This window comes from Eriocheir sinensis, chromosome 31, assembly GCF_024679095.1.
Source record: "Eriocheir sinensis breed Jianghai 21 chromosome 31, ASM2467909v1, whole genome shotgun sequence".
NCBI lineage: Eukaryota > Metazoa > Arthropoda > Malacostraca > Decapoda > Varunidae > Eriocheir > Eriocheir sinensis.
The window spans coordinates 9,176,241-9,198,984 of record NC_066539.1 but is presented as its reverse complement, the minus strand read 5'-3'; the positions used below and the strand labels follow the sequence as shown (position 1 = coordinate 9,198,984).

General features: G+C 48.2%; 1 protein-coding gene across 6 annotated transcripts in view; it reads right to left on the bottom strand.

Annotated features, from left to right (window-relative positions):
• Positions 1-21,369, bottom strand: part of LOC127005888 (basic salivary proline-rich protein 2-like) — a 43,594-nt gene extending 22,225 nt beyond the window's left edge. The window contains exons 1-2 of one of the 6 annotated variants that reach the window (XM_050875222.1): positions 20,347-21,369; positions 18,934-19,205 (exon numbers count right to left, since the gene is read on the bottom strand). The gene's annotated coding sequence lies outside the window, so the exon portion shown is untranslated. Of the gene's footprint in view, positions 1-629; positions 1,314-1,773; positions 1,944-18,933; positions 19,206-19,414; positions 19,678-19,736; positions 20,319-20,346 lie in introns of those variants that run through there. The other 5 variants (XM_050875223.1, XM_050875221.1, XM_050875226.1 and 2 more) reach the window with 5 other exon arrangements.
• Positions 21,370-22,744: the final 1,375 nt, after the last annotated feature.

Here is a 22,744-nt window from a genome sequence, read left to right as displayed (position 1 = left end):
TGAATTCCTAAATCTCCTACCTATTTTATTTTAAAGCCTTACAGCATATACTCCACATAGCTACTACGTATACAAGATCTTTATCATATATCGCAGTTTTCCCTTCAATCACAGACTCAACAACGCGGGAATATTAAAGTGAAGGAGAGAGAGAGAGAGAGAGAGAGAGAGAGAGAGAGAGAGAGAGAGAGAGAGAGATGGACCGAACTAGCTTCATCAAATTTACAGCATACAAGTGACACCGATAAAGATTAATGACTAGGGGTTATTTTGGTGCTGCGAAGTGCATGTGTGTGGTGGGGGGAAGGGGGGATATCAAGAGGTGGATGCGGGTGAGGATGCAGGATGGATGTGTGTTCATGTGTGTGTTGAAGTGTAGATAGATGAGTGCGTCGATATAGCAGTAGTAGAAGTAGTAGTAGTGGTAAAAGTAGTAGTAGTAGTAGTAGTAGTAGTAGTAGTGGAGCAACAAAGTGGTATTAGTAGGATAATAATCGGTGTGTTAAAGTAAGATTGAAAGTAAATAAAAAAATGGGCGAGTCATCCACTGAGCCGGCAAGAAGCGTGGCCGCGACAGGCACCGCGCGGCCGCATAAGGGAAACAGACTCATCATTTTACTCTGACTCACCGCGACATGATGGGCTGAGCGTGTTGTCGGCGGGGCAGCCCCACGTCACAGCCCCCGCCCCCCACCCGCCGGGAGCCGTGGGGTGCGTGTCTCTCAACCAGTCATAAGGCTGCGGGGGGCGCGGGCCTGACACGGAGGCACTGACAGGTAATCAGAATATTGCAGCCTTTTATTACCCGCCTGACAGCCCAGTGTGAGTAGAGGTGCCGCGTCGCCGCCAGCTGAGCAACGAGCGCCGCCGCCTGTGCTGGCTGGTGCCGGGCGGCCACCGGGGCGGCGGTGGTCACGCCGCGTGGCTCCGGGGTGCTGCAGGTCGTGCAGGCCGGTCCAGGTAATGCGCACTTCAGAGAATCACGAGAAAGGGTTCAGGCTGCCGCCCTCCGCACAGCCACAAGTCCCGAGCCTCTCTAGGCCACTGGGCTCTGGCTGCCGAGGCTCCGCAGCATTTTAATGATGCTTTACGAGTTTTCTCAAAAGTTTTATGACCATAATTTTCTCGTTGCTGTGAAGAAAGCGACAAAGTGTAGCATTTCTTAGCAACATTATCCGTGCCGAGATCGGGGTTCACCTTGGAACCTGTTTATGAGTTTAACGATGTACTACAAAGGTTTTCTAGACCCATCAAAGGGTAGATAGCATGCGGCTCAATCAGGCATGTAATGACGAAGGATGTGTGTGTGTGTGTGTGTGTGTGTGTGCATGGCGCGCTCGCTCGCTCGCTCGCTCTCTTACTTTCTTACAGCCGTGATTTAAATACTTCTCAGAACACCGTGTCCTCGTCTTTTCCCTGAAGTGTGATGGCCGTGCGTGCCCCGGAGCTGGGCAGCAGTATCGCCCTCCGGTTGTGACGGTAACACAAATGGATGTCATTCCAACAATTGCCCAACTCAGAGGCTTTACGTATGCCGCCGAGACCTTTCCGGGAAGCGGCCTAGGGAGGAAGAGCACGTCGGGAAGAGGGAGAGATCAGAAAGAAAAGAAACAATGGAAATAGGAAAACATCGTAATAATTCTTGTATACTTCTTTTTGCATGTAGTAGAAGTTGTAGGAGTAGTAGTAGTAGTAGGGGAGGAGGGGTAGGGGTAGTAGTAGTAGTAGTAGTAGTAGTAGTAGTAGTAAAACACAGACGTTAGCCACAAAGACCTCCTCAGCGGGCAGGGAACTCGCGGCGTGCTTCAGGACTTGATTTATGCACCTAGGCACCAGCGCCGCCAGTCCCGAGCCTCGAGAACCAGGACGAGGCGGAGGGGTAGGGTGAGGGTGTCGTAACCTGCCTCGCGTGGAAGACGAATTCACCGCGAGAGGAAACAAACCTGAAGAAAAAAAAACAGAGAGAATGAGAAAGAGAGAGAGAGAGGGGGGGGGGGGGCTCCTTACATGAAAAAATGTTTGCTTGAACGAAAAACAAGATTGTTAAAAAGAGAAAAGGAAGGAAGATCACTACTCGTACATAAGATTTTGCGATGTTGTTATTGGCAGTCACGGAGGCATTGGGGGAGGAGGAGGAGGAGGAGGAGGAAAAGTAGAAGGAGAAGGAGGAGATTACGAAGGGAAGTGGAGGGTATGGAGGGGGAGAAGAGCAGGGAGAGAAAAAAAGAGAGGGCAGGAGGGTAAAGAGAGAAGGGTGCAAAGAGGAGAGAGAAGGAAGAGAGAAGAAGGAAGACAGAGAGAAGAAAGAGGAGGAGGAGAAGGAGGAGGAGGAAGAGGCCTGAGAGAGGGAGGGGTGTCGTCAGTCAAAGCAAATAAAGAAACGGAACGAAAAGAGAAAAGCAACCAAAAACGTTAAATAGGGAAAAAATACAAAAGATCAGAGGAAGGGAAGCTGAACACACGAAGCGACTAAGCGATAGACGTACCAGAAACAAGAAGAAGAGGAGGAAGAAGAAAAAGAAGAAGAAGAGGAAGAAGAAAGTAATGGAGTCGAGGTCAGGGGACGGGGCAGTGATATGACGAAGGGCAGAGCGGGCGGCGGTAATTCTGTTGGTATGCAGGAGAGGAGGAGACTCGAGACGAAGGATGCCCACCAAGCAGTATGACGGGACCACCCATCCGTCATGCGTCTGGGAAAAGTAGTTCTCGGCCCCTCTCTCTCTCTCCCTCTCTTCCTCTCGCCGCCTTCCTCAACACACAGGCAAGGGGTTGAGGGGGTGGGTTGGTAGGTGGGGAGGTGGGTTTGTAGCCTGCAGAGGAGTAATAGGCCGCCCAATCACTATTATCGGTTCTGACTGAGCTCCTTGCGTGGCTGACACCTTCCCTCAACTTGTGCTACTGTTCCCTCAAGCATCCCCTCCTCCTTGCTCTCCCTCTCTCACTCTTCTTCTCCTTGCCTACCTTCCACCCTCTGCTCCTCCTCCTCCTCCTCCTCCTCCTCCTCTCTCCGTTTGTTCGTGCGTCTCTCCACTCGTGCATTCATCCATCCTTTCATCCACTCTTCCGCACAGCTCATTCTTGCCACATCAGAAGAATCCAACTTTTTTTTCTGTATCGTGTGTTGATGTTACGTTTTTTTGGCTTGCTTGCATTTGTCTCTTTTTTCTCATTCTCGTTCCTCTTGATTCATTCCCTACGCGTTCATCCACCACTTTGATCCTCCATCTTCCACTTTTTTCCTGGCCTCCCATCCACTCATCCACACGCTATTTCTCCATCTCTTGGCTCTTACCAACCCTCCAGCTTCCTCCCCCCTCACACAGCTGCCCCTCCTCCTCTTAGGCAAAAACATCCACACTTCGCAAGGAATCCACAAAAAATGATATCATGTGATGCCCTCAATTGTTGCCGCAGCAGTACCTTGGACATCTCGGTTCCCCTTGCCTCATCCATTGTAGTAGTAGTAGTAAAAGTAGTAGTAGTAGTAGTAGCAGTAGTAGTAGTAGTAGTAGTACAATGATGATACAACAACAACAACAACAACAACAACAACAACAATAATAATAATAATAATAATAATAATAATAATAATAATAGTAATGGCAACGACGACAACAAGTAACAAAAATAATAACAACAAAGGCATTAATAACAAGATAGCAAAGAAACCGTAGCAACAACAACAAACTCCTCCTCCTGCTGACCATTCCTCTCGTGTCAATTCAGTTAGCGCAGACAACATGATAAAGATTCAAGCATCACCATCACTGCCACTAAGAACACGAGGCCTGGATGAGGAGAGACGCTGAGGATAATTAGGACTCATGAAAGCATGCAAAGATCAGGCATTAGAAAGCTTATCACGAGGCTGCCAATGCACTTGGAGTACATGTGAAGGTACCTACGTTCACTATTGTTGCAACAAAGTAACGGTAAATGAAAATTTCAAACAAATAATTATTTTCCCACTACAGACATCTGCATAAGATTTATTCCAGCAGAGGATGACTCAGTCTGAGAAAAATATATTCATGGCGATGTCTCTTGCATTACCTTATCTTAATCGGTAAACAAATATTTATAGTTATCGGGTTAGTTTTTAACTGACATAACTTGGTGTGCCTGACGTTTTTGAACTAGTAAAGGTATCCGGTGCAATCTTTCAAGCAACTTAATACATTTCTTGCTGTTGTGTGACAAGAACAACACCGCGTATTCCAGGTGAGGTCTCATCAAACTATCTCCTGTACCTGCTGGTACCATGTCAAAGACTTTATGAAAGTCAAGACATGTAACATCGTTGGGGATATGACTCATCTGGTTTTCGCAATCAAATACTGTTAGAAAAATTCGATAAACTGGTTGAGCAGAAGCGTTTCTTTCGGAAACCGTGCTGGGAACTTACAAGTTTGATATTTTTTTCGATGCTCTTGCCGGCCACTTTTTCTAAGAGAAGGAAGAGGAGGGGAGGGGGAAGCAGACAAGAAGAAGAAGAAGAAGAAAAAGAAAAAGAAAAAGAAGAAGAAAAAGAAGAAGAAAGAAAGAAAGAAAGAAAGAAAGAAAGAAAGAAAAAGGAAAAGGAAGACAAGGAAAATAATATATAAAAAATGGTAAGAGGAGCCTTGCATGAGAAGGGAAAAAAAACGAACACATGCAGTTGGCGACAGGAAGTTAGATGGATGACGAAAGAGGAAAGGAAGTGCGAGGAAGCGGAGGAGACAGGGGAAGGATGGTGCTAGTTGCCAAGGTGACACTGGAAATAGGCTGAATGAGGGACTAACGAGGACGAGACGAGAAAAAAAAGGCGGGAAAAAAGACAAACAAGTTAACATTACCAGCCAAGCCCCTGTCATCCCCTCATCTCGATTTAAGTTACTTCCTTGGTGTTGTCTCAGTCTTCCTGCCTCCTGCTTCTATCTTCCTCCTCCTCCTCCTCCTCCTCCTCTTGATCATCAGCAGCAACAGCATTCTCCTCCTTTTCCTACCTCCTCCTCATTCCCTTCTTTCCTGCCTCCTCCTCCTCCCGCTTTTCCTGCCTCCTTCTTTTCCTACTCCACGTTCATTATCCTTCTCTCATTCCTCGCTTCCCCAGCCTTCCTACTCACCCTATTTCTTTCTTTCTGTCTCCTTCCATACTTCTGCATCATCACTCTTCTCCTCTTCCTTCCCATCCTCCTCCTCCTCCTCCTTCATCATACTTCTTCCTTCTTCATCTCTCTCTCTCTTACCCGCACACCTTCTACACTGTTACCACCACCACAGGCATCACCCCCACATCTACCCACCCTTCATTCTCCTCCACCTTCACATGCACCATCCGTTCCCTCCCTCCCCTCCTCTCCACTACCTAGTTCTCCACCACCTCCACCACCACTTGCTGCCGACGTGCATGTGTTTGCTAGCCTGCCTGCCTGCCTGCTTTTTTCCCCCTTTTTTTTTTTTTGTTGGCAACACATACACTCCCTCTCACGCCCGCTTGTTCCACTTGTGCTTCGTTAAGTGTTTTCTCCTTATCTGCTCCATGCGTTGCTCCTTCATTCCTGTTGTTGTTCTTCCTCTCGCCCTCTTCGTCTCGGCCCTGTTCGTGTTACCCTTCTTATCATGTTTCGGTGTTTCTTCTCTTTGTTTTATTTTATTTTTCTTGGTTCCCTTTTATTTTTCGTGTTTTCTTTACTTCTTCTAATTGTTGCTGTTATCATTGTTATTATTATCATTATTATTATCATTATTGTTATTGTTATTATTATTATTATTATTATTATTATTATTATTATTATTATTATTATTATTATTATTATTATTATTATTATTATTATTATTATTATTATTGTTATTATTGTTATTATCATTATCTTTCTTACATAGACGCATCGACAAATAAATAGCTAGACAAACAGGATGATAGACAGACAGACAGACAGACAGACAGGCAGGCAGACAGAAAGGCAGATAGAAAGACAGACATACACAGAAAGACAAACTGAACACACTACAGACAAATAAGTAGATAGACAAACAGACAGACAGACAGAAAAAAAACAGAGAGAAAAACAAACAAAATACAGACGAATGAGTAAGGGCATAGACAGGAAGAGGGTAGATGAACACAGCAAAGGTAGGCAGACAGACAGACAGACAGAGGCTAGAAGGGTCGGGAAGAGGAATGCGAAACAGGACGTGAGGTCTCCAGACGCAAAAACGAAAACAATCTCCTGTGTACGTATGTATGTATGTGTGTGTGTGTGTGTGTGTGTGTGTGTGTGTGTACCAACAAACGTGAGCGGGCCAGCTAGTCTCCTCACAAGCCCCATTCAAATGCTGAGCCCCTCACTTGCTCGCCTCCCGCCTCCTGGACACGCTATGCACTGAAACGCTCATTCTGCCTCGCGTGGTGGAAGAGTAACCCGCACACCCTCCTTGGCTAAGTGCGTGGGGTGTGCTGGAGTGTTTTTAATTTCCCCTTATCGATGAGACCAGAAAGCAGCATTACATAATATATAAGTTTAGTCGGTGATATCAGTTTTTTTTTTATATTATGGTGTAAGTATCTTTGTTCTCAAGTAAAATGCACGTAAGCAAAGCATCGATTCAACTAATTTTTTTTTGTGTGTGTGTGTTTGTGTGTTCAAGAAATCTGGCTCTCAACTTTTGAAATGAAGTAATTTAATGGACAACAGAAACTTTTATCCATTCATTCATCCGTTATTATTTGCAAGATCGAAAGGATAACTTGGTACACAGAAATATAGTGCATCAAGATATATATATTTAAAATCATTCCATAATTTAACATAACGGAACATTATCGTTAATTAAATAATAACTAGTGTAAAGCTTTGCATAGTTACAGTAAAGAAAAAAATCGTTTGACATGAATATCTCTACATAGGTTGGTAGAATTGCAATTATTTACGATGATTACCAAAAAATAATAATCTACAAATAAACGAGAAAAAGCTCAACCCGAGACTTCAAACCCCAAGCCCTTGATGAAGACTTAAAGGTTGTGATGCTGATGAGATGCAGGATAGGGAGGGGGGGAGGCTGATGGGGTGGAGGGGGAGGGGCTGTGAGGTGAGGGGCGCCGGGGTGAAATGAAGGAGCGTGAGGCGAGGCGAGGAGGGCATGGAGAGCAGAGGGTCAAGCAAGGAGGAGGAATATGAAGAGGAGGAGAATGAGGAGGAGGAGGAGGAGGAGGAGGAGGAGGAGTTGGATGAAGAGAAGAAGGAGAATAAAAGAGGATAAGGGAAAGGAGGAGGAGGAGAAGGAGAATGAAAAGGAGAAGCAGGAGAACGAAGAGGAAAAGGAAGAGGAAGAGGAGGAAAAAGAAGAGGTGAAGGAGGAAGAAGAGAAGGAGGAGAATGAAGAAAAACAGGAGGAGGAGGGGAAGGAGAACGAGGAGGAGGATAAGGAGGAGGAGGAGGAGGAGGAAAAGGAGGAGAATGAGGAGGAGGAGGAGGAGGAGGAGGAGGAGTTGGATGAAGAGAAGAAGGAGAATAAAAGAGGATAAGGAAAAGGAGGAGGAGGAGAAGGAGAATGAAAAGGAGAAGCAGGAGAACGAAGAGGAAGAGGAGGAAAAAGAAGAGGTGAAGGAGGAAGAAGAGAAGGAGGAGAATGAAGAAAAACAGGAGGAGGAGGGGAAGGAGAACGAGGAGGAGGAGGAGGAGGAGGAGGAGGAGGAGGCCGGCACACTACACAGGGAAGCGCACGCATATCTCATTCCCGCCGAAGATTTGTTGAGGGGCCAAGAAACAAACGTAAATTATTCCAGTTCTAAGTTATTGGTCAATAATCAGTACCTTAGGAGTCATTAGCTCGCAGCAATGATGGACTGGAGCTCAGGTCGGGATGGGCCAGTCAAGACGGGAGGCACGCCGGCCACACACACACACACACACACACACACACACACACGGAGGCTAAGTGACCAGCAGGGCCTCCAGCTGCCTCTCGCGGGACCTCTCTGAGTGTGCACGATTGTCTCCATGCAGCCTTGACGGTGCTCTGTGTGTGTGTGTGTGTGTGTGTGTGATGAAGGGCAAAGCTACGTGCACTCTTCTTCCTTTTTAGAATGTGTGTATGCCCTTGTATCAGTCGTACACACACACACACACACACACACACACACACACACACACACACACACACACACACAGGTAGTACCCAGGTGAGATTAATCCTACCTTCACACAGCGCTATAATAGTAACTATGATCAGAAGGAGCAGGGCAGTAGACATCACTCATTCGTTAGGGAGCTACTGACGCTGTTCATCAAATGATTAAACGAACTTATCAGTGTCGCATCGCTAAGTTCTAAACGCTTTAATTGAAGGGTCCATTACCATGCTTTATCTCTTATTAACAACGACAGAATAAACTCATCACATCGCCAAGTCGAAAAGTTTGGTTGAAAGTTCTGCTGTTACCGAGATACGTGCGTCCGACAGAGAACAGCTTTTTCTTCGCATGTTACTCACAGGAGGCTTGGGAAGGAACCGGTTATCCGCGCATGGGCAGGTATTTTGTAATCCAACAATAGGAACGAACATATTCCATCATGGCAGTGAAAGCGGCTGTCATGGCGGGGCTCTGAGTCATCCCTCCTGGCTCCTGGACGCACTGAGAAGCATCAAGACTCCCCAGGAAGCATTAGTGAGGATCGTTCATGTTCTGACACCGACTTCCGTTTTCATTTACAGAAGCAGCACATTGCGGATTTGTTTCCAACTATTATGTTATAAATTTCACTCGTTTTGCCTTAAAGTAACTTAATAGACAACGTGAATTTATATAAAACAATGCATTTTACATTTCTTTATCTCGGTGACTGTCAATGGACAATGAATCACATGCTGCCTTACGTAGGGAGGAAGCGTATTTGCGAAGTATGTGGTGCTTAATAAGGAAGCGTTCGTACGAAATATGTAGTCCGTTAGAACGAGGCGAACACACCATATATGTTGTAGGTAAAAAAAGGGGCGCGTTCATAATATTATACAGTACGTAAGAAGGAGAGGCTCGGACGTCATATCTGGTGGCCGCGCAGCATCCCCTGTGACCCACTTCCCCGGGGGTGGGCAAGGCGGCAGCACAATTCTTACCTGTCACCACCTTACCTCCTCACCTCCTCCTTCACCTCCTCCTCCTCAACCACCTCCACACCTCCATGCAGCCAACCACCTCAACCCACGTGCTTAATGGTGGCCCACGTGCGTAGTGGTCCCCGCATAAAAAGAAAGAAAACAGCAGCAGCAGGAAGAACAGGAGAAAACAAAGACCACACGTAGTTAGACAGAGAAATAGTGCTGGCGATGATGATACCAGCAACAACAAAACAGCAACACTATCACCACCAGCACCATCAGCACCAGCACCAGTATCAACAGCACCATCACCATCAACAACAACAACGCCACCACCACAACCACCACCACCACCAACAACAACAACAACCACAGCAGCAGCAGCAACATAACTAATACTTATTCATTCATAGTTACTTTACGACAAAAGTAATAGATAGTCTTATTTTCATTATACTGATTTTAGCTCTTGAAATTTAGTCCTTCAGGATAACAATGACGCGGTTTAAAAAGAAAGAACGAGAAAACTAGTGTTGAAGTTTGGCTTATCTACACGTGTTAAGCGGTACTATTATATAATGATGTACTAGGTCGTGTTAAATCACCATGAAACCTCAAGGCAAATCAAGTCAAGAGAAAGGACACAATACAACAGCCTGTCCCTTCCACGATCTCATTCTTTCAGCGGTGATGACACGCCCCTAATATCGACTGATCTCGACTCGACTCTTCTAATTCATTCTAATCTCGTTTAATCTCGTCTAGTGGTCTAATATCATCGTCTAATCTTCTAATCTCTATTTTACCTGTGGTGGCGCTGGTGGCCTTGTTATTTTTGAGGCCTCGTCTAACCACAGATCTTTGGGTATTATTTATACTCTTGAAAGTTGAGGATATTCGAGTGTTATCTTTGTTCCAGCGCATATTCTCCCTCCTCATAAAGACTCTCTTCTTTTTCTTTTTCTCAGCGTTATCATATTCTCGCCCTCCATAAAGCTTTACAAGTCATTACGGTACTTTCTTCCCTCTTCTCAGCGTCATCATAAACTCTCTCCCTACATAAAGCTTTACAAGTCATTATATTACTTCCTTATTCCTTCTACTTAACGTTATCATAAGCTCTCTCCCTTCATAAACCTTTACAAGTCATTATATTACTTTCTTATTCCTTCTACTTAACGTTATCATAAGCTCTCTCCCTTCATAAACCTTTACAAGTCATTATATTACTTTCTTATTCCTTCTACTTAACGTTATCATAAACTCTCTCCCTACATAAAGCTTTACAAGTCATTATATTACTTTCTTATTCCCTCTACTTAACGTTATCATAAACTCTCTCCCTACATAAAGCATTACAAGTCATTATATTACTTTCTTATTCCTTCTACTTAACGTTATCATAAACTCTTTCCCTTCATAAACCTTTACAAGTCATTATATTACTTCCTTATTCCTTCTACTTAACGTTATCATAAACTCTCACCCTTCAGAAAGACAAGTCATTATGCTATTTTCTTCTTTCTTTTCTCAGCGTCATCATCCAGAGTTGAATGGAGTCGCTGTTGTGTACGAGTCTCTTCCACTGTGGCTTGTTTTCTACTCTATAATTGGTTCTTCTTTATGTTTTTTTCTTTTTTGTCTCATTTTCCTTTACATAATCCATCCACCTCTACCTCAGTCTCCCTCTCTTCCTTCTCCCTGATGTTTCCTTTCCCATTATATAATATTTCCCTTCCTTCACATCTCTCTTCTCTCCTCATCACGCACCCATACCGTAATGATTAGATGTTAAGGTAAAATGTACTTGAAGATATTTGTTTATCAGACACGTATTATTCTACTTTTAGGGGCCGGCATCATTTAACACGCCTCAAAAAACTATAAGAGAGAGAGAGAGAGAGAGAGAGAGAGAGAGGTGAGAAGTTGCAGCATCCCCCCTTCTCATCCCTTAGCGCCCCCCTCCCCTCCTCCACCACCACCACCACCAGCGGGCCGCGGGGTGCTGGGTGATGGAGCGAACACCTGTACCTACTATGGGCTCGTCTCCATCACCAAGACAACTCTCACGGACTCCCAGCATCGCGGCGGGGACCTGGGGCGCGCGTCGACCCCCTTCACGCCGGCGCATAATGTGTTTATCCATTGTTAAAGTCCGTTCCGATGGGCGCCGCTTTGATATAATGTGGAGTAAAGTGCGTAATGATAGCCCCGACCGCAAGCTGGGCCCCGCCGTGTGCTCGCTACCCCGCTCCGTGATGAGAGATTACCCGCAAACTCCGCCCGCTCTCTCCCCTTTCCTCCCTCCCTCCTTCCCTTCCCTACCTCTCTTTCTTTCTCACCCTTGCCTTTCTCCCTCTCTCTCTCCCTTCCTCTTTCCCTCTTTACCTTTCTCACTCTGACCGACTCTTTGTTCCCTTGCTTTCTTCCCTTTTTCTCTTCTTTCCTTTTCTCTTATTCCCTGTTTTCCTCTCTCCCTCCTTCCATTCTTTTCTCCCTCCCTCTCTCTCGCGTCCTGTTCTCTTACCTCCCTCCCTTTCTCCCTCCATCTCTTTATCCCTCCATTTCTTTAGCCCTCTGTTCTCTTGTCCTCCTACTCGATTCTTCCTTCTATCTCTCCTTCCTTTACTACCTCTCTCCCTCTTCCATGCCTTCCTCCCTTTCTTCCTCCTTCCCTTTCTCTCTTGCTCTCTGCTTTTCTCTATCCCTCTCTTCCTCTCTTCCTCCATGTTCCTTTGCCTTCCTTTCTCCCTCTTTTCCCTTCCTTCTCACTCGCTGCTTCCCTCAGTCTCTCCTTCCCTCCCACGCTGACTTTTTATTCGAGCGATTTATGTTGCTAATAACTGTCAATTTGCGCGGGAAGTGTCGGGTGACGCTGTAGCGGTGCGAGGCCTGAGAATTATTGTCCGCCGCAGGGCTTGGGGGGACAACGAAGGCTCTGTAGCGCTAGGCTGACCTGCCCCAACTCCACGAGAGGTATCACGCGAGAGTAATAGCGTGAGGGAAAACATGTATTTAGTCTACCCAAAAAGTATCACACGAGTTACAGCGTAAGGAAAAAGGTCCCACTAGCATACAGAACGTAATACCTGAGACCTATAGCAACACGTGAGCTTCCCTATAGTCTTTTGAAGGTAAGGCACATTTTCTACAGCTTGAGAAAGACCTAAAAACGTAATACACGAGCTACAGCGTAAGAAAACAGTCCCACTAGCATACAGAACGTGATATCTGACACCTATAGCATAAGCAACACCTCAGCTTCCCTTTTGTCTATTGAAGGTACGAAGACCTGACCCGTTGTGCTCTAAAGGTAACACGGAAGAACGGCAGTACAGACACAACCTGCTTTTGTAGTATCTAGCAGGCAAAACACGAGCGCTGCGTCCTGCATGAAGAAGACCTGTTTGCTGACGTACAAAAACAAAATTAAGAGGATCAAGAGAAATCTAGCTTAGAAAAGACCTGCTCCTCCGTGGTATGTACAGGAGGAAGCACTCAAGGGCGCCTGCACGAGGAAAAGCTGTCACTCGTCTGCTGGAGGTGAGCATGAGCTACGGCCAGGGAGTGACGCGCTCATCATGCGAGGCAGACACACGGAACGCTGAGCTACACGGGGAAGCACATAAGTGAGGAGGCAATGCGGAAGGAAGTGGCGGTTCATGACGCATTAGAGGCGCTAATGAAGGAAAATAAGGAGCTTGAGCTTGACTTATCTCTCAGACGCGGCAATGGAGGGAGTATTATGCGAGGTCAGGAGCTTGGATAATGCAAGAAGCAGAAAATAAGAAGGCGATGGGGGAAAATTTTTCGGTGGTTCATAACGCGTCAGAGACATGACAGATAAACGTCAGCCCGGGAAAGTAAGAGGGAAGGAAGGAGCTCGACGCGCCGGCAGACGCGGCAGCGTAAGAAATAATATGCATGAGCTGGAGCCTGAGTAGCAAATAAAAAAAAAGAGAACAGATGAATTCTCATATCGGGGAATAACATGCATTGCACGACGGTGACAGAATTTATGAAAATATTCATATAGAAAAGTTATAATAAATAGCACATTAAATTAATGAAAAATGTAGAAAAAGACGAGTGAAAAGTGACTTAAAATTTGGTGATACCTAAACAACTGATTTACGTGGACGGGTCAGTGTTGGAGTTGAAAGGAGGAAAACAGCGGGACGTTAGACGCAGCGCCCCAGTCTGTGTTAACAACAGTACTTGTGTGTGAAGAGGCGGGGAGGAGGAGGGTGCGTTGAGGGTCATCAGGAACTCACACTAAAAAAAATCTCACAAAAAAAAATGCTTTAAAAAATTGTGCTTGCAAAACGTCAGAATGTATAAATAAATATACACAGTGATTAATTGATAAAAATAATACATACAAATGAGTAATATTAATTTATCGTTAACTTGACGAGGAGCGATTCCCATAAGTAAATAAAAGAAGTCGTCCCAAGCAACAACAGCAAACACACGACCTCGCGCCAGCAAAGCACCACAAGGGAAAAAATGAAAGCAGCCGCAGTGTTCCCGTCGCGGCCCGACACACGCCCCTGACACGACACAGAAGCCTCTACACCTTTACTTCTTTTGCAACCGACCCACAGCGGACACGGCCACCTTCAGACCAGCGCTGGGTTGTCAGGGGCTGTCAATCAAGAGCGGCACACCTGGAGGAGCGCAGGTGAAGGAAAAACTCCGGGAGACTCATACAGCAAGAAATGGGGCGGGTGATGACAGAACAGCCGGCCAGCCAAGTCACTCCGCCACACTTACTCTTCTTGCGCAGCGCTCTCTTTCCCTCCCTCTCTCTCCTCTACTCTCCTCCTCCCACAGCCTCCACCGCCTGCCTGCCTGCCTGCCTGCCTCCATCGTCTGCCGGCCTGCCTCCCGCCTGCATCATCTGTGTCATGTTCGTCACTGCTCCCTTCCTCTGCTCCACTTTGTCGTGTGGGTGTTGCTGTTGCCTCGCCTCCTCGGTCACGTTACTGGTATTTGCTTGTATTCTTTAGTGTCTGTCGTAATTGCATATAACTCGTCTCATTTATTCGCGCTCCTTTCGCTGAATTGTTCTCGTCTCCTTATCTGATCTCGTTAAGTCGTAAAACAGTCCACTGGTGTTACTGGACACCCCCGGCTAACACACACACACACACACACACACACACACACACACACACACACACACACACACACACACACACGTATACACCACCTCCTTACATCTCCTCTTCCCCACTGCACTTCCCTCCCTCCTATCTCTCCATCCCTTCCTCTCTTCCTCCATTCGTTCTCTCTCCTCTCTCCTCTCTCTCTCCCTCTCCCTGCAATCCTACCCACTTCTCATCTCTTCTCCTCCTCCTCTTCCTCCTCCTCCTCCTCCCTGCTCCCCGCCGCTGATATTTCCCGCAATATTCTCTGATGCTAATACGATGTTTAGTGATTTACGCGACACTGAAGAGCCTCGTTGTGTCCCGCGGCTGACCCCACCACGTGACCTTGACCTCGTCCGTCTGTCTGGCTGTGTCTGGGCGTCGCGCTGGCTGTCTGGTTTGCACGGCCGTCGAGGTTAATTGGCTGTTTGTCTGTGTCTCTGGCTACGCGTGTCTGTGTGTGTGTGTGTGTGTGTGTGTGTGTGTGTGTGTGTGTGTGTGTGTGTGTGTGTGTGTGTGTGTGTGTGTGTGTGTGTATATGTGTGTGTGTGTGTGTGTGTGTGTGTGTGTGTGTGTGTGTGTGACTGTTTTAGAGTGGTGTGACTGTGTGTTTCTTTGTGTTTATGTGACTGTATGTTTGTTTGTTTGTTTGTGCGTGCGTGCGTGTCTGTTTTTTTGTATGTATGTATGTATGTATGTATGTATGTATGTTTGCATCTCTCTCTCTCTCTCTCTCTCTCTCTCTCTCTCTCTCTCTCTCTCTCTCTCTCTCTCTCTCTCTCTCTCTCTCTCTCTCTCTCTCTCTCTCTCTCTCTCTCTCTCTCAGTAAATAAAACTGGTGATAAAACAAATAAAACGTTGGTTATGTGCATGTTTGTGAAGAATCAGGAAAGTTAAATCGCCTCATCAAATAAAAACAATTTGATCGCCAGACTTAATTGTACACGCGGAGCTGCATTCTTATATCATCGTTAGTTGCACTCCTGCCGGCCAAGACACTCACTGTTTACGGAGAATAAGAACGTTGAGTCTCAGTCAGTGTGATTTTTCCTCCGTTTATACTTTGAGTGGTTGCCCTAGAGATGATAAATGTCAATTGAGTGATCAGTAACTTATTTTGTTTCTATTAAAAGTGCAATCTAAAAGCAGTTCCGGGATCGGGGACGAAGAATAAATCATTAAAAGAAATGTAAGATGGTAACGAACAATTTTACGTGTCTATTGAATTAGTGATAAATTAATTCATGTATTGTTTATTTGTTTATTGATTTATGGATTGATTCACTGATTAATTCATTCACTAACGATTCTTTTTAGAGTTAAAGACGAAACAAACAATAAGCACAGGCTGCTGGGTCTTGGCGGAGCGATGGGTGACTACACAGCCAGGGCGGCAGACTTGTCGAGTCCCGTTACTACACTGACTTTCTGGCACCTCTTCAAGATCTGAGGTAAGAGAATGGTACCTTCCACCAGGCTGACAAAAAAAGCTTGTTTAAAAATATATGGTGCAAATAATGCAAGAATTATACTTTGAAATGTTGTGCTTCAATCAAAAATAATATCGATGCGTGTTTATTATAAAAAAAAAATGGATTTGAGGAACACTCATTTTCAAGTGGCACTCTGATGTGTTGGGCCATGCGTCTTGCCTCTTACAAAGGCAAAGGTAACGGTGGGTGCATACGCTGTAGGTGCGCGTAGATGCGGTGCTCATCTCCGAACCGTCGGCCCTTTGAGCCTGTGGAGGCACATTGGTGGATAAGAACCTGTGTGGGACGCGGGCCAGTGCGAAGTCCGGGATTGCCACAGTTACAAAGACCTCAGAAATTCACTGCAGTAAAGGGGACGACAATGGCTTGAACCCCAGTCCAGTCTCGACGCAGCCAACGAGCTGGTGCTGGTAAGTCACCCACTGACTTGTTTATGGAGACTAGAGAGTTACTTGTCCATTATATAATTCTCTCTCTCTCTCTCTCTCTCTCTCTCTCTCTCTCTCTCTCTCTCTCTCTCTCTCTCTCTCTCTCTCTCTCTCTCTCTCTCTCTCTCTCTCTCTCTCTCTCTCTCTCTTGACTACCCCATCATCATTTTCAGCAACAGCAACAAAAACACTGACAATAACAACAACAATAACAACAACAATAACAACATCACAGCCACACAGCCATCAGTCACTCGCACCATCCCCATAAGAGCACGCGCGTGCGCGTGCGCACACTCACACACACACACACACACACACACACACACACACACACACACACACACACACAGACTCCACCATATCTCATCTTTTTTCTTATCTTTTAAACACGAAAGAGAACAGAAAAAGGCCGGGACGAAATCTGCGGCAGTGGCGGTAGCAGTAAAGACCTCGTGTGGGTGGCAGCAGCAGTAGCGACAGCAACAGCAACAGCAGCAGAGAGAAAAACAGACAAGTACAAATTCTCGCCTCCCGTCGGGCCTCTTAACACCCGAGGGGGTCCAATCACACACACACACACACAGACACACACACACACATACACACACACCAACGCAACAACAACAGCAGCAACAACAGCAACAGCAGGAGGAACACCAGCAGCGAACGAGGGAGCCGCCGAGACAGACAAGCCCTAAGCCCACAGCCTTCTCGCCTCCCGTCGGGACTCCTGACACTCGAAGCGGTCAAATCACACACCACCGCGGGAGTGCGTGTCATCACTCCTCGCATGAGCTTCACCTCTTATTTATGACTTGTGTTTTTATTGGCCATTGTTATAAATGGTTCCACTTTTTGCCGCCGATGGAGGCGAGAAGCTGCTTACCCTCTCCTCTCCCCCCACCCCGCCCCTTGCACTCCCTCACTCCCTCGATCCTCCTCCTGCGCTCCCCCCTCCCCCCTCCCCCCCGTCAGCCGCAGTGATTGCCGGGCTTCTCCTTGGATAACTGACTGCTAACTCCCGGTTGGTCTCTTCTCTTTACAGCGACGTACTCCCAGATAAAGACAAATGCGATGGATTTATTTTCAATCAAATGGGAGAGTGCGGCGCGGCGGGACGTGTGTGTGTGTGTGTGTGTGTGTGTGTGTGTGTGTGTGTGTGTGTGTGTGTGTGGTTAATTTGAGAAGAAAGACAGCGGTATAATACGATAAAATGGAAAAGGAGAAAAAGGAAAAAGGAAAAGGGAGCCAGTGATCAAGAACAACGCAGAGGAGAGAGAGAGAGAGAGCGGCGGAAGAGCAGGATAAAGCAAGGAAAATACTGTTGCGGCGGCGTTGATTGTGGTCGGCGGGGCAGACGGGGAGCCTCCTCGTACGTCACGTTGGAAAGGAGAGACTCATGGATGAAAAGACGTGTGGAGGAGCTGAGGCGAAGGCTCACGACGATGAAAGGGGCTGCCATAACACACACACACACACACACACACACACACACACACACACACACACACACACACATACATATATTCATACATACACACATAATACATGCATGCATAAACTGACCATATATACGCAGAACGCGAAATCCAACAACCTACACCGTACATAAGACGTTCTTCCTCCCTTTCTTTCAGTTGCTCTAGAGTTTGATTTTTTTTTTTTTTTACAGTAGAGGAAACGGCTCGAGGGCATAAACATAAAGAATATAAAGGAAAGTCCGCTCAGCATTGTTCCTATTAAAGCAAACGGAAAAGAGCGGCCAAAAGAGAGATCAATTCCGAATTTACGAACGTTGGCTGACAAAGAGTTACTATTTTGCATTTGAATCATTCCAAAATTTAGTTAAGCCTGTTCTATGTACAAGCGTTTTCTTCAGCGTCCAGACCAACACCACATCGCAAGACTAAGGATTCGGTTCCTCGGTTTTCAAGAACCTCCATGAGCCTTCCCACCTTTTATACTAATGACTCATATGCACAAGGAAAACTCATCAATATCGTAACACACGGAATTACTCAACAAATCACAGAGTAGCGACTTTTTCTCTCCCTCCTCCCGCAGCCTCCCCGTTACACCCCCTGCGTCCCTTACATCACCCGGCCACATCAGACCCTCCGCTTTCACAATCGCTGTCCTCTCCATCACTTTTCACCACTAATGACCCCGCATAAAATACCTCCTGACCAGCGCGCGTCTGCCCCCTCCTCCTCTGCGGTCCGCTTGCTTCCCTCGCTCGGCTCACCCACCGACGCAACACCCTCGAGGCGCTGTAGCTCAAGATCAATCCTCGTTGTGTTGTTCTCTGTCATACACACAAGAAACAGTGTTCTCCTCTCGTTCTCTCTGTATTGTGCGCACAATATATATCTTTGTTTTACCTGTTCACAGTTTCGCTCTCAATTATTTCATTGTACTATAGTCACTGTGTTTTTCCCCTTATGAATTTTTTATTTATTTATTTTGTTCCTAGAATTGTACTGGAAAAAGTAAAATAGGTTGATCTTCCTGCCTGCACGTTAACTTGTTCCCTTTATTAGCATCACGTTCATGCTAACGGGTTTGCCTCTCGGAATGGCATTGTGTGAAAAGCTTTGTCGTCGTCGCCTGACTTGTCTTGCGGAGGCCCTGCAAACACCGCTCCTCTCAGTGGTTCCCCGAGTCACCGAGCACCACTCAGCCAGTCGAACGATTACACGTGGAACAAATGATAAAAATTGTTCCCGTCCTATCGTGCGGCGGGCGGACAATGGAGGCAGAGGCTGTACTCACCTGGATGACGGCAGTGTTGTCTTATGCTAATGTTCGCCGCCACAAAGCTCCGCATCATCAACCTTACGCGAGCACTCGCGGGATCACAACATCCTGGTCGATCATTATCACTTCCCATCGGCGAGGCACCTGTCAGCGCGGCGCCGCGCAGCCCCCGCGGACAGACTTCATCATCCTCTCACGGACCTCAGCGACTCAACAGTTCAATTGGTCATGCACAGTCACTGATCACCTGCGCCACATCGGCACCATAACCACTTCTGCAATAACACCTGCCTCTCCCGCAGCATCCATTACTTTCACCATAAATTTCATCGTGCTCATAGTAATCTCGCTCAAAACACCCCACCACTAACTTCATCCCGGCACCAGATACCAACGCTTGGCCTGACCGTTTTGTTCGCCACAGTCCCGTCCCTGCAGCCGCCGCCACCTTCACTACAGCTCGCCTCCCTGCCAAGGTTTGGTGCTCAGTAATCACCATGTTAGTGCGTCATCAGCTATCACTGAATAAAATCGTCTTGTGCAGCAGAAGTTGGAAGCCTCCCGCCACCAGCTCGGTCTCACGCGGCAGGCGGCGGCAGGAGGTGGTGTGCCCTTGTTACCCCAAAGGAATCTAGAATCCTTGGTTACCCCGCACCTCGACGCACCATTACCCAGCCTTGAAAACACCCATTACCGAACACGACCCCAGCGGCTCACCCCATAAAGACCCTATTCCTAACACAAGGGTTTGATCATTAAGAGAAATCACAATGCGAAATATTACAACAAACAATGTCACAAAGTTAAATACTGCCTACTCTGTGTGACGTGAGCGAGATGAATTGAAGCACCGCATCTGTTCCTCGGCGCTAATCTTCAGGATTGAGAAAAGTGCCTTGACGGAGTCTGTCTCAAGCAGCCCAACAATCGGTAAAACTCGTCTAATACAGGTGGGCGGGCGGTGCTACACTGCCCCCTCCTTGAGTCCCGGGGCACCACGGGGCCCAGTCTTGCCCCGGGGCCTTTGTCAGGGCCAGAGTGGAGGTGTTGTGGCGGTCGTAGTTCCCGGGTTCGAAATGCAACCCATGTTCTACCACAGCGTTCCCAACAACGGGGTTCCCGCCGAGTAGCTCTTATAACGGGGTTAAGACTAGCAAGGTCTAGGCCAACAGGGCAGCACTTCACTATTCCTCTTAGCTTCATGAGTTTCATTACGCATCGGACATCTGCCGTTCCCTCTCTGAAGCAGACTTATTGTTGCAATAATTTACAGGACGATGGTCAGAGTACCGGGTGAAAGTGGACTTGAACACAACATTAAGTAGTTATCCGAGTGATGGTGGCGGAGGCGGGAGTGTAAGCGGAAGCCCTTCATAACGGAGACTCAAGGCCTGCCTCTCCCAGACAGCTTACTGACGTGTCACTCACCTTCGCTCGCACGCTCAGGTGGCCCGTGTCTGTCTGGCGGGGGTCTGAGCTTGGCGGTGCGGTGGTGGCGCTGCTCCCTCACAGGCCCAACACCCTCCACCAGCCCCACACTCTCCCACCTGCCTCCTCCTTCCTCCTGCCCTACCCGTCGGCCCACAACACTCCGCCAGACATCAGGGGCCGCCTACGAACTTCACTTCTTCCCTGACGCACTGGACGCACTTGACTAGCCTTGGCTGAGGCCCCGACAGGGTAGCCTGGGCCGCAGTGCCATTGCAACACGGAGGTGCTCAGCAACAGTGCAGTGGGGAGGCGGAACGACACTGGGGAGGGGACGAAGCATCACGCCATTACACTAGTGCGTCATGCGTCTCTCTGCGTCACGGCGCCGCACAACGTACACGTGCCGCGGCAGCTGTCACTCCAGACGAGGCATTGATTATCGAGGAGCGAGTGAGGCAGGTGGAAGGTGGGAGCACGTGGAGCACGAGGAGGACGGGTGCAGTGGTCGGGGGCCCCGGCACGTGGGTGACGGGCGTGATGACAAGATGGGTAGTCCGGGGCGTGGCAGGGGGCCACGGTGCAGGGCGCAGCGGGGCGTTGTGCGCGGCTGCCCTGCCAGGTGACAAGGAGGCAGAACAGAGTTGTCTTGATAATGGATGAAGTGATGGCGAGGCGTGGCCGCCGAGTGGGCGTGGCGTGGGTGTGTGGGGCGTGGCGGGGCGCGGCGTGGTGGTCGTCGCGGCAGCCTGCAGCACGGGGCACTCACACTGGCGGCATCAACGAGTCTCATCTGACTAAGCTTTCCCCACTATTCAAATTTTCCGTAAGTACGATAGTTTAAATGAATTATTCATATTAACATTTAACATAGATGTTCACACTGTTTCATATGTACAAATGATAAAACTGGGATCACATTTACTTTTGCAGACAAATACAATGCTTTTTGCATTGGGTATATAAATATCATGCAGAGGTAATGTGTAGCTTTACTAGGAGATCCTTTTGTCATTTATAGTGTGCGTGGAAGCTGTGATGTCATTGATCAAAGTGAGTGAATCATGGCGGCGCGAGGAGCACAGCCTGTCGCGGGCAGAGGTGCTCGCCGAGTGTGGAGTGGCGGCTGGGAAGGCGCACAGCCTACTGCTGACCCGCTGATCCCACTGCTGGGGGCCGGCTCGCTCCACCACTGTCACCACCTCTCGCACGCCCTCACTACGCCCACGGTCGTCAGGGCTGTCAGTGCAGTGTGAGTGGAGGCGTGATGCAGGAGACGGTGGTGGCGTGTGTGTATGGCTGCAGCCTCAGCAGCGCCTCCTGCTGGGTGACTAGAGCGGGCGCCGCCACTACACCGTAAGGTTCACTCGCACAATGACAGGAAGACGATCATTTGCCCCCTCCCTCCTATGTTTACGTTAAGAGGCAGCGTGGCGCGGCGGCCACCACCCTTACACGCACGCACGCACCTCGCGCGCTCAAGACTCTCCTGGTCTGCCGGTACAACGAGACGGTCAGGTGCTGCCTCGGCTCCCGTTGTTGTTGTTACTGCTGCTGTTGCTGCTGCTGCTGCCGTGTGCACACCGCCACTCCACACATGCACTGCACCGCCGCCCGCCTTGCATGCAGCGCACCGGCCCGCGCTCAAGGCCAGCCCCGTTGGCGCGCCACGTCCCTCCCGAGACTAGGCCCTCCAGCAGCTGCTGCAGGAGCAGCAACAACAGCAGAAACACCACAGGCAGTAGGAGTTCCCAGGGTCACTCCCTCAATGCCAGCCGGCAGCGCGCCAACACAAGTCACTGAGGACACTGCCGACACCCTGACGTAGTTGAGATCCTGTAAGCCGTGACTCTGGGTCGCAGCCTCTGTTTACACCACGCTCTCACGGCTGATCAATGGCCTTGCGAGAGCCCGAGAGAGATCCTTCTGGCGAACTGTGTGGTCCCCGGAGTACGGTGCGGGGATGCTCTCCTGGCCGACCCACACACAACACTCGTCTGGATGCTGACAGTGATGCAACTAGTCACTACACACACCAACATACGAACACACTGACTCACATACATATGCACGCACTCAGACCACACAAAAACATACACAGGTTGGTCTGCTACTGAAAGCGTGGCCATTTACATGTATGAGCACGGTTCCCTGTGGCGCCTGTACCTATGGGTTTGAAGGTCAGGTCCGCTTGAACAAATAAATGTTTTCTCTGACCTAAACCCAAGTCCTGCCACATGTGAGCCAAGGTGGTGGTGCAGGTCCCGCCTGCCCTGCCATGCACGCCAGTATTGCATGAGAAAAGCCGATACTTGCGACGCGCCAGACTGTGATTTGTAGCCCCGGCCCAGACTTGTGGTCCCGTGCCAGCCCTGGCATTACGTCACACGCGTACCGC